Raw genomic sequence first — 13,445 nt, forward strand, 5'->3', positions numbered from 1 at the left:
AGCCCTCTCCCCCCAGAACCCCCCATCTCTGCGCACACACCCTTTTCCCCCAGACACATGCTACATCTCCTGTGGACCCCTCCATCCCCTCACACACACAATCCTCTTCACCAGGACACACCCCATTTTCCCTCCCCTCCACACACACACTCCTCTCCCCCAGGAGACATCCCATCATCCTGAGCACACCCCATCATCCCCTCACACATCTTCCAGCCCCCCAGAGACATCCCACCTCCCTCCTCCGCACACACCCTTTTCCCTTGGACATGCCCCATCCCCTGGGGATCCCTTTGTCCCCTCACACACACCCGTTCCATTACACAACCTCTCCCTCCAGGGACGCTCCCCTCCCCCACATCACCCTGGACGCTCCTCATCCCCTTTTTCTCTCTCTCTCTCTCTCTCTCTCTCTCCACCATGCCTTGGACAGTCCCATTGCCTTGCATGCCTCCCTGGTACACCTCTATCCTCTCTCATACACAACATCCTTTCTGAACACTGTTGTTTCCTTTTCAGAGTAGCAGCCGTGTTAGTCTGTATTCGCAAAAAGAAAAGAAGTACTTATGGCACCTTAGAGACTAACAAATTTATTTGAGCATTAGCTTTCGTGAGCTACAGCTCACTTCATCGGATGCATCCGATGAAGTGAGCTGTAGCTCACGAAAGCTTATGCTCAAATAAATTTGTTAGTCTCTAAGGTGCCACAAGTACTCCTGTTGTTTCCTGTCATTCCTCCATCCTGTCCTCCCTCATGAATACCCCCATCCTCTCACACATACCCATTCCCCCAAATGGAAACCCCCATCCCCTCTGGATGCTATTATTTCCTGTCATCCCCACCCCTCTCACACATCCATTCCCTTTCTTACCTATCATCTGGTGTACCCCATTCTCCTGGATACACCCTTCATCTTCCCCCATCCTCCCCTTGTACACATACCCATTTCACTCCCAACCTCCCCACCCATATTGATGGTACACCCACCTCCCTTCACCCATCTGCCCAGTTCTACACAACCCAATACCTTTCACATGCCCTCCTTCCCATCCGCCCCCTCAATTTACTTCTTGGGAACACCCCCCCATCCGCCCCCTCAATTTACTTCTTGGGAACACCCCCCATCCCCCACCGATCCTCCCTAACCCCTCAAACACATCCTTCACCACAGTTCCATGCATCTTTTGGGATCCCTTCCATTCTCTTCCCCTTGATTCCATCTGAGATCCCCACGCATGTGCCCTCAATTTACTCCTTGGAAATACCCTCATCCCTCCCCACTCCAATCCCCTCCCAAGGACACTCACCTGCCCCCTCAATTCCCAACCCACAACTTCTCCCCATCCTCTCACTTGCTTCCCCACTCCTTCCCTGGGGAACCCCATCCCCTCACCCAACATCTCCCCCTCCAATTTCATACCCCCAAGGGGAGTAACCCAATGGGGAGTCACAGTGAGAAAGGGCTGCTCTGCAGGCACTGAGAAAGTGAGGCAAGGAGCTGGGATTGGATTCAGAAAGGCAGAGGGCAGCAATAGGATACAGGGAGGAGAATGCATGGCTGAAGCTGCAGGGAAGGAAATGGATTTTAGCTGCAGTGTGTTAGATGGAAGAAGAGAGAGCCAGGAAGGCTGAAGAAGAGGCGACTACAGGAGTCCAGGTCAAAGAGAACCAGGGCATGACCCTGGGTTGCGGCAGCAGAGATGAAGAGGAAGAGAATGTTTCAAGATGTGATGGAGAGAGACAAGATAACTGGGACAGGAGCAATGGGTAGAGTCACAAGATAACCTGCTTCACCAGCAATGCCAGCTCACCTACCTGTTCATCAGCTTCTCACATCTTCCATACCACCCCTTTTTCACTGAACGCCTCCCTCAACTGATCTGGATGGCCAGTAACTGCCCTCTCCTGCTTTAAATCTCCACTCAAGTCTAGAAGAAATCTGCCAAGTGGTGGCAGCTAGGATGAGGGGGAAAAGGGAACAAATCATTTGCAAGATTGGAAAAAATACTTTTTATAGTATGTATATAAACAGTAAGGAGTCCGGTGCCACCTTAAAGACTAATGTCTTAAGATAAACAGTGTATCCCTCTATCCCCACCTGTCATATAACATACATCTTAGATGGTACGCTTCATAAAGCAAATGACTCTCTCCTTAAATGTGCAGTACAAGGGGGACCTGATCCCAATTTTGGCCCCTGAGGCCTATTGCAATGTAAATATTAAATTATATATAAAAAACCTGTCAAAATATTAAGGTTGCAAAGTGAAGCACTCAAAATCTAGGAAGCACCTGTGCATCCTTAATACTGGCCCTTTGTGTATAGAGCCATTAAACCCCACGAAAGAGAGGGCCTTAAAGAGTAGGAGAGGGGTCTGGGATGAGATTGAGGAGAATAAGAATGGAGAAGAGACTTGGAGGGGAAGAGCAGAAGCAGGGGAGGAGGAGATCAAGGAGGGAGTTGGAGAAGAGAAAGTCAGTGCACTGGGCGTAGAGAACTCATTCAAGGAGTTTTAAGATGTAGGAAAGAAGTGGGATGCTAGAAAGCGAACTGGGATCACAGAGGAACAACAAGGAATTCGGTGGCACCTTAAAGACTAACAGATTTATTTGGGCATAAGCTTTAGTGGGTAAAAAACCACTTCTTCAGATGCATAGAGTGAAAATTACAGAACACGGCTACCCCCTGATGCTTGATCACAGAGGAGTTTATTCTGGGGCAGCAGTGCCCAAACCATGATCTATGCAGAACTTAATTGTCACATTCTCAAGAGAGCTAAAATATATAAATATGTCCCTGAAGTGATTGTCACCTCTTTCTGTTTTATTTATTTACACTCTAGCCAGTGGTTCTCCAACTATGGGTTGGGCCCTCCCGGGAATGTGTCAAGGGAGGCAAGAGCTGTGTGCTTTTTTTATTTATTTTATTTTATTTTATTTTAAAGAGCTCTGGCTGTCAGGCCAACTGCCCCCAGCCCTGTGGCTCAGACTCCTGAAAAAGGGCTGTGCACACCCAGGAGGCAGGGATAGCCAGAGCCACACCCCACGGGCTCAGGCTCTCCTCTCCCCCACCCACATATCCCCCCCTGGAAGTGGCAGGGCTCTGGCTCTCAGTCCTGGGGTAGCAGCAGCGGCACAGAAGTAAGGGTGGCAATGGGGCACTAAGTCTGTTGTGAAAAGTGATATTGACAAATATCGCTTTTCATATTGCCACCCTTACTTCTGGAGTGCTGCCTTCAGAGCTGGGGTCCGCCCAGCAGCCTCTGCTCTTCTTTCAGAACTGGCTGGCAGTATATGTACTGGGGGGGAGGGGCATAAATGACTACAGACACAAGGAAGGGGGGGCCCCAATTAAATGCATTTGAGAACCACTGCTATAGACTTAGAACAGTTTTTGGTGTGTATACAGATGCGCACACACAAATGCAATCAGATGGAGACAATAGTTGTAGCTACCACTGGTATGTTATGGGGTTTGAAGGTACAGGCAGCTGGGGAGGAAACTGACCAGTCAGAGGAGATGGGACTGTGCACATAGGATGGGAGCTAAAGCCTAGTGATCATCAGTGGGAGAGGAGATGGGGGGATGGTTAATGGCCAGTAGGAAGAAAAGTAAGGCTGGGCAGCCTCCAGTGGGCAGAGAAGTAGAGCTAATCCAATGGCAGAGCTATGACCAGGCAATCACTAATGGGGGTGGGGGGAGTGTCCATGAGACAATCTTTCTAATAAATTGGTTCCTAATCAAACATTAGGTGAAGTAGCAGCATTCTTGAAGGTGAAAGAAAGAAAATGAATAATGGTGATAGAAGGAGTGAGAAGGGGAGACAGGCTGGGATCCAGGATTGGAGGCAGTTAGAAGCTAGGGGATCTCACAGGTGAACACAAAGTTCATAGTAGCAAACACTCACGTATATGTTAGGAAACCCTGTTGTACATTCTCACAACTTTATGAGAAATCCCTCCAGCCTTTATTAATCTATCACAGTAGAAAGAGATTGTAGAAACAATTTAAAGTTCAGTTATTGTCTACAAAATATGTGCATCCAAATCAGCGCTACTGCCTTTGGGGACCACGTAAGTTTATTCAATGATTTAGTTATGTTAGTTTTGTAAGGCTTGGGAGAAGAAGCCATACTCCATTCTTTAAGATGGAGTCACTGAGAGCTGATAAAAATTGAACCCACTATAATAGAATAAGAATCTGACACCAGGCATGCTGGGAAGAAATTGAACTCTATTTCCAGTCACACCTGATCTGGGTCAGTATTTCAGAGGTCACATGGCAGTAGTCATTATCCACTGATACCAGTGGCTGGTATTACACCCACAATGCTATGTTTACTGTCCCTCTTCAGAGTCTAAGTCTATGTCTACACTAGCATTTTGTCAGACGGGTGTGAAAAAAAACCACACCCAACCAACTTAAGTTTCACGGACAAAAGTGCAGGTGTGGATAGTGCTATGTCATAGATTCATAGATACTAAGGTCAGAAGGGACCACTCTGATCATCTAGTCCGACCTCCTGCACAGCGCAGGCCACAGAATGTCACCCACCCACTCCTATGAAAAACCTCACCCATGTCTGAGCTATTGAAGTCCTCAAATCATGGTTCAAAACTTCAAGGAGCAGAGAAGCCTCCCTCCAGTCAACCATGCCCCATGCTACAGAGGAAGGCAAAAAAAAAAAAACCTCCAGGGCCTCTCCAATCTGCCCTGGAGGAAAACTCCCTCCCGACCCCAAACATGGCAATCAGCCAAACCCTGAGCACATGGGCAAGATTCACCAGCCAGATACCCAGGAAAGAGTTTTCTATAGTAAATCAGATCCCACCCATCTAATATCCCATCTCAGGGGATTTGGCCTATTTACCCTGAATATTTAAAGATCAATTACTTACCAAAATCCCATTATCCCATCATACCATCTCCTCCATAAACTTATCGAGTAGAATCTTAAAACCAGATAGATCTTTTGCCCCCACTGCTTCCCTTGGAAGGTTATTCCAAAACTTCACTCCTCTGATGGTTAAAAACCTTCGTCTGATTTCAAGTCTAAACTTCCTGGTGGCCAGTTTATACCCATTTGTTCTTGTGTCCACATTGGTGCTGAGCTTAAATAATTCCTCTCCCTCTCCTATATTTATCCCTCTGATATATTTATAGAGAGCAATCATATCTCCCCTCAACCTTCTTTTAGTTAGGCTAAACAAGCCCAGCTCCTTAAGTCTCCTTTCATAAGACAAGTTTTCCATTCCTCGGATCATCCTAGTAGCCCTTCTCTGTACCTGCTCCAGTTTGAATTCATCCTTTTTAAACATGGGAGACCAGAACTGCACACAGTGTTCTAGATGAGGTCTCATCAGTGCCTTGTATAACGGTACTAAAACCTCCTTATCCCTACTGGAAATGCCTCTCCTGATGCATCCCAAAACCGCATTAGCTTTTTTCACAGCCATATCACATTGGCAGCTCATAGTCATCCTATGATCAACCAATACTCCAAGGTCCTTCTCCTCTTCCGTTACTTCTAATTGATGCGTCCCCAACTTATAACTAAAATTCTTGTTATTAATCCCTAAATGCATAACCTTACACTTCTCACTATTAAATTTCATCCTATTACTATTACTCCAGTTTACAAGGTCATCCAGATCCTCCTGTATAATATCCCGATCCTTCTCCGAATTGGCAATACCTCCCAGCTTTGTATCATCTGCAAACTTTATTAGCACACTCCCACTTTTTGTGCCAAGGTCAGTAACAAAAAGATTAAATAAGATTGGTCCCAAAACCGATCCCTGAGGAACTCCACTGGTAACCTCCCTCCAACCTGACAGTTCGCCTCTCAGTAGGACCCGTTGCAGTCTCCCCTTTAACCAATTCCTTATCCACCTTCTGATGTTAATATTGATCCCCATCTTCTCCAATTTAACTAATAATTCCCCATGTGGCACGGTATCAAACGCCTTACTGAAATCTAGGTAAATTAGATCCACTGCATTTCCTTTATCTAAAAAATCTGTTACTTTTTCAAAAAAGGAGATTAGATTGGTTTGGCACGATCTACCTTTTGTAAAACCATGTTGTATTTTGTCCCATTTACCATTGACTTCAATGTCCTTAACTAATTTCTCCTTCAAAATTTTTCCAGGACCTTGCATACTACAGATGTCAAACTAACTGGCCTGTAGTTACCCGGATCACTTTTTTTTCCTTTCTTAAAAATAGGAACTATATTAGCAATTCTCCAATCATTCGGTACTATTCCTGAGTTTACAGATTCATTAAAAATTCTTGCTAATGGACTTGCAATTTCAGGTGCCAATTCCTTTAATATTCTTGGATGAAGATTATCTGGGCCCCCCGATTTAGTCCCATTAAGCTGTTTCAGTTTCGCTTCTACCTCTGATATGGTAATATCTACCTCTATATCCTCCTTCCCATTTGTCATGCTACCATTATCCCCAAGATCCTCTTTAGCCTTATTAAAGACCGAGGCAAAGTATTTGTTTAGATATTGGGCCATGCCTAGATTATCTTTAACCTCCGCTCCATCCTCAGTGTTAAGCGGACCCACTTCTTCCTTCTTAGTTTTCTTCTTATTTATATGGCTATAGAACCTTTTACTATTGGTTTTAATTCCCTTTGCAAGGTCCAACTCTACTCGACTTTTAGCCTGTCTCACTTTATCCCTACATGTTCTGACCTCAATTAGGTAGCTTTCCTTGCTGATCCCTCCCATCTTCCATTCCCTGTATGCTTTCTGCTTCTTTATAATCACCTCTCTAAGATGCTTGCTCATCCAGCTTGGTCTACAACTCCTTCCTATGAATTTTTTCCCCTTTCTTGGAATACAGGCTTCCGATAGATTCTGCAGTTTTGATTTAAAGTAATCCCAGGCCTCCTCTACCTTTAGATCCATAAGTTCTTCAGTCCAATCCACTTCCCTAACTAATTTCCTTAATTTTTGAAAGTCAGCCCTTTTGAAATCAAAAACCCTAGTTGCAGATTTATTTTTGTTAATCCTTCCATTTAGTTTGAACTGAATTAGCTCATGATCACTTGAGCCAAGCTTCTCCCCTACAACCATTTCTTCTATGAGGTCCTCGCTACTCACCAAAATTAAATCTAAAATGGCATCCCCTCTAGTCGGTTCAGCAACTACTTGATGAAGGAATCTATCAGCTATCGCATCTAGGAAAATCTGAGCCCTATTATTATTACTAGCACTGGTCCTCCAGTCTATATCTGGGAAGTTAAAGTCTCCCATGATCACGCAGTTTCCATTAGTATTTACTTGATTAAAGACATTAAAAAGGGCTCTATCCATATCCAAATTAGATCCCGGAGGTCTATAGCACACCCCAAGCACTATCGTAGGAGAGGCTTTAATAGTTTTCTTCCCCAATGTAATTTTTGCCCAGATGGACTCTGTCTTATCCATTGCATCGCTTCTTATTTCTTTACATTCTAACTCATCTTTGATATACAATGCTACTCCACCCCCTTTACCTTTGTTTCTGTCTTTCCTAAACAACACATACCCTTCAATATCTGTAGTCCAGTCATGACTACTATTCCACCATGTTTCTGTTATCCCTATAATATCTGGTTTCACTTCCTGCACCAGTAGCTCTAGTTCCTCCATTTTGTTACCTAGACTCCTCGCATTGGTGTACAAACATCTTAATTTTTGCTGTTTGGCCTCGCTCACATTTTGTACCCTATTAGGCACAGTCATTCTACAGCCAGTATAACCTATTAGACTAGTATCTACACTGCCCTCGCTCCTTATATACATTCTCCTACCCATGGCTGTATCCTTTCTTACTTCATCTTCTTCCCTCTCAATGCTAAAATCTGGCGTGGAGATTTTCTGGACATCTCCCATCCATCTCCCCCCAATTCCTAGTTTAAAGCTCTCTTTATCAGTTGTGCCAGCCTCGATCCTAGAAGTCTATTTCCTTCCCTACTCAGATGAAGTCCATCCCGAGAGAACTGACCTCTGTCCGTGAATGCCTCCCAGTGGCCATACATCCCAAAGCCCTCCTTATAGCACCACTGCCTAAGCCATCTGTTGACAGTCATAATCTTGTCAGACCTTTGTTGCCCTTCTCTAGGAACAGGAAGGATCCCGCTAAAGATCACCTGAGCCTCAATTTCCTTAAGTGTCTTCCCCAGCCTAGCATAGTCTCCCTTGATACTTTCCAGCGAGAATCTGGCTGTATCATTTGTTCCCACATGAAGGATAATTAGGGGATTCTTTCCCGCTCCCTTGAGGATCCTTTTCAACCTCAGGTCTACATCCCGTATCTTAGCACCCGGAAGACAGCACACCCTTCTATTCTCAGGATCAGCTCTAGTTACAGGCCTGTCTATTCTTCTCAATAAAGAGTCCTCGATCACATAGACCTGCCTTTTCCTGGTGACAGTGCTATTCTCCAGTCTCTCCCCGTTCCCTCTGGCTGCAAGTTCTTTCCATTCCTATTTTCCCTTACAATCCTCTTCAACCCATCCTGTATCCTCCTGGGGCTCATATTTGTTGTAGTCTCCCTTGACTCTTTCCCTTTTCCTATAGGACTAGCCTCTCTTCTCTTCTTCCTTACCCTTCCACCTTCAACAAGTACCTGCTGAGCCCCTTCTTCATTTTCCAACTCTGCAAACCTGTTCCTAAGCTCTATTTCTCCTTCACTAGCCCGTCTTTTTCTCTGCCTGGTTCTTTGAGTCACATGTTTCCACTGACCACTTTCCTCACCCAGTCTCTCCTCAAAATTCCCCAGCCCTGCTTCCATCTGTGAGTCTGAGCTTTTCCCTTCAGATACCTCATATCTTTGCTCCATCATCTGCTCAAACCCCTTCCTAAACTCAACCAGACTTTCCACCTGCATCTCCAAACCTCGGATCTTTTCCTCCATCAGCTCTATCAGACGGCATTTCATGCAGAAAAAACTCTTACCGGTTCCCCCCTCCAGGATCATGTACATACCACAGCTTCCACATCCAGTCATCCTCAATGTGTCTTTCACTACAGGAGTCACTCCCACAGCTGCCTCTGTATCTGTCATCTCCTTCCCACCTAAATCCTGTTAATCTGGGAAACACAAGCCACACCAAAAAGACCACCCCCCCCAGCAAAAGCAAACCCCAAACAAGCACCACAATCCAAACTCCCCTTGCAAACTCCCACTCAAACTCCCCTGTTTAGAGCTCTGTTTGCTAGCTCCTGTGCCGCTGCAGCTGTCTGTGCCGCTGTCGGTGGAAGATGCTGCCGATATACCTACTGCTGCTTATTGGGGGTTGTTTAATTATGCTGATGGGAGAGCTCTCTCCCATTGGCATAGAGCAGCTACATGGGAGACCTTACAGAGGTGCGGCTGCAGCAGTACAGCTGCACCACTGTAAGGTCTGTAGTGTAGACATAGCCTTTTAAGACTTCTTTCACTCAACAAAATCCCCACGATGGCTAAAGATGGGATTTTCAAAAGCATTGGACATTGCCATAACTGATCCCATTGAAGTGAATGGGAATTGTACCGTTTGTTTCACTGGGAATGGTTAAGCCAATACTCTTTGGAAAAATCCCACTCTAATTCTGAAAGCTCCAACCCTGGCCTACAAGTGTGAGCTAAGGTTGGAGAAGAATTTAAAACAAAATTTAGAGGAATGACAATCTGAGCCTGCTCCTGGGCACTGGCTAACAAAGCTCTTCCACATCCAAAGTTGCACCAGTTTCACTAAATCAGTGTAACATCCCATCTTTAGGCTTGTTCTACACTTAAAATTTAGTTTGACATAGCCATATTGCTCAGGGATGTGACAAAACCACATTGCTGAGTGCCATAGTTATGCCAAGCTAACCTCCAGAGTAGATGCACCTAGGCTGATGAAAGGATGCTTCTGTCAACCTAGCTACCATTGCTTGGTGAGATGGTGTTCCTACACCCAGAGAAAAACCCATGTCACCGCAAGCTGTGTCTGCACTACGTGATTATGCCAGTATAGTACGCATAGTATAGACATGGCCTGAGTGAAACTGGTACAATTCTCTGTTCAGACAAGCCTAAAGTTGCTCTTGTTCTGTACTGAAGGTTCAGCTGCCTCAGCACAGCCTAAAGCACTCCTGCCCTTTTAACTGAGCCCCACAGAAAACTGTCCCCAGCCAAACAATAGCAGTAGCAAAGGGGCAACTCAGCCCCCCTTCAGAACTTTGACATGTTAATGCCATTAAGCACAGGCAATTTCTCAGATCTGTCTCTTCTCCTGGGATTTGGTCAGTGTTGCTCTCATGAAACCCCCACACACGCTGAAACATCACAGAGGTCAAGAGGAGTGTCTCCTCCACTTCACACTGCTAGTGCTAGTACTACAGAGATGGAACCTACATGCTGTGGGATGCAGTGCCTCCTAACTTCTCCCTTTGATGCTAGCTGCTGCTGCTTATATTGTAGTAGGTGCATCTGCACACATGGGGCTTCTGTAAGACCAGCAGTAACTGCTAATCTGAGAATCCCCCCATCACCAAAACAAACAAAAAAATCAAAAAAATACAAAAAACTCTAGTAATGCAAATAAAGGTTGTGAACATAACTGCACAAGAATTAGGGAAGGGAAATGTTCCCTTTCTTGTTACAGTTAAGTCTTACTAATAGAATATAAAATTTAATACAAAGTGCTCTTACCAGGCCTAATGTACATTGTAAACTACAAGGTGTTCACGTAGTTAAGTGATGCCCCATGCCAGTTAGATATCAGACAGGAGGTATGTGAATCACTTTTTCTCTTGAGGCAGCTCTGACTAAAATTACTTGTGTCGGGTTTGGTCTACACTACATACTTACTTCTATATAACTACATCACTCAGGGTGTGAAAAATCCACACCCATGAGCAATGTAGTTATACTGACCTTAACCCCCCCCACCATGTAGACAGTGCTATTTTGGAAGGAGAGCTTCTCCCACCAATATAACTACCGCCTTTCACAGAGGTGACATTATTAAGCCAACAGGAAAGCTTTCTTCTGTTGGCTTGGAGCATCTTCACCAAACACACTGCACTGGTGCAGCTGCGCCAGTGTAAATTTGTAGTGTAGACCTGCCTTCAGTTTAGTTCTCTGTTTGAAATATGTGAGCTGGAGTTTTCTATCAGGCAGGAATGTTAAAAATTACCCAGTTTCCTGCCTCCCAGATGAGCCATCATTCCTGCTACAGAGTAGGCCTGGCCAGGAGGCAGAGTTCTGGGAAAGCAGGGGTTCTCTTGTAGTGCTGGGAAGTGAAGCACAGATGGATTTTCATCCTCCCTAACTCCTCATCCTGAAACTACCAAGCTAGGGTGAGCAGTAGCCCTCTCAGCGTGCAAAATAGGGACTGGTGACAAAATATGGGAAGTGTCTCCAACATGGGGCACTGCTTACCCAAAGTGTATTAAATGGCACTTCGTTTGGGGGGGGTGTTCTGTTAATTATTTTCAATAATACCTTTGTTAAGCTATTGGTTGTCCTGTCTTACATTCCTTGCCTTTCTCTGTTTATACATTTTCCTAGGAGTCTGTTTCCCACAGAGGGACATTGTCAACTTTGGACACGTCTACATACAAAATATGCACCACATTAACTATAACTGTATGATTAAAGCAGTACCATCTCCCTAGTGTGGATGCAGTTATATTAGTGTAGAGGTGCTTTTATTTCTGTACACAAAGGGGAATAACTGCTTGTTTAAGCCACCTTTATAGCAGAGGTGCTGACTTCCCTTCTGCCCCATAGATGCTCGACACTCCCCCCGCCCCTGACTCCCCCGTCCCACCCCCATTCCACCCCCTTCCCCCAAGTCCCCACCGCTGCCCCACCTCCTCCTCTGAGCGCGCCACATCCCTGCTCCTCCCCCTCCCTCCCAAAAAGCTCTAAGCGCCACCAAACAGCTATTAGTGGCAGGGGGACGGGAAGTGCTGGGAGGGAGGGGGAAGAAGGGGGATATGTCGCACTCAGGTGGGAGAGAAGGAGGCGAGGAAGGGGGAGCTTGGCTGCCAGTGGGTGCAGAGCACCCACTCATTGTTCCCCGTGGGTGCTCCAGCCCCTGAGCACCACGGAGTCGGTGCCTATGTTTTATAGTGGTTTAACTGAATATACAGTAGGCTTTTACTTGTTAGTAAAATAATTATACAAGTCACATCCATAACCAAAATAGTTACACCAGTTAGAAATTTCAGCTGTTGACCAGGTCTTAAAATGTTTTGGTTGAAAACACACGCATGTCCTTACCTGTGTTTTCCAGTTGCTTCCCCTCCACCCATCTCCTATCCTGCTGCTGCAGGCCCTAAGAGGGTTTCCCTGAGCTGAACTGTATTTCTACTACTGTCACCTTTGCTCCCCTCCCCACTAACTGTGCATCCTCTGTCCCCAGCCAGATCTTGTAACCTCATCACTTTCCCTATTAACTGTACCCACTGCTACCCTGTGGAACACTCTACCCCCAGGCCCCCCCTCCCCCCTGAAAAACAACAACAAAAACTGTGCCCGTAGCCAGACAAGATTACAAATCTGGTTAATAAAGGTAATAGTACTGATAGCACTTTTGCAAAGCAGCTAAGTACTGCACAACATTCTGATTAAAAACAAGCACTAAACAAAATCAACATGAGTCATATTGAATATATTCAAAGCTAACAGATAAATATAAAAACATACCTATTCATTAACTATTATCAACTGAGGGTTGCTCAGCCCTTAGTTCTTGGCCCAATGCTATTTAATATTTTTAATCAATGATCTATAATATAAAATAATTGATAATGTTTCAGATGAGACTAAGGTTGGTGGATTAGTAAATGAGGGGGACAGATCACTGTTTCAGAACAATCTGGATCACTTGTAAACAGGATGCAATCAAACTACGTGTTTCTGACTGAGCTTGTGAAGTTTTCACACTCAGCATTTCTCTGTCTGTAACAAAATCAATTCCAAAAAATTTCAGGGAATGCTCTAGGCATCAATGGCCAGAACTTTACTGATTTTTTGGGAAAAATCAGAAAAATGGGGGAGATACAAAGCTCCTGTTAGCTCTTTAGCACAGCCAACTGATGCAAGCACCTCTGCAATGGTCTATAGATCAAACAGTTGGTTGATAGCACCCATTAATGCCTTCCAGCATAACAGTACTCCTATTTCATTGCTGTGTATCCTCCCAACAGAGTTAAATCATTCAGGATGTCAAAATGTTAGTCTCCCAGACAGAAAGAACAACCATGAGGGAATATGGGGGGGGGAGTGCTGTAGTGTGAACACAGCCCCTGGCATGAGGGAGGAGAGAATGAGGATCCTGGTATGGAGGAAGGGGAAAATGGAGTACACAAAGCCACTCCAGCAGAGATTGGGGGACCTGGGTGTGGGGAAAGGGGTCACACAGAGCCCATGGCATGGGAGAAAGACAAAAACCTGGGGGCCATGC

This window comes from Dermochelys coriacea, chromosome 9 (genome assembly GCF_009764565.3).
Source record: "Dermochelys coriacea isolate rDerCor1 chromosome 9, rDerCor1.pri.v4, whole genome shotgun sequence".
Lineage (NCBI taxonomy): Eukaryota > Metazoa > Chordata > Testudines > Dermochelyidae > Dermochelys > Dermochelys coriacea.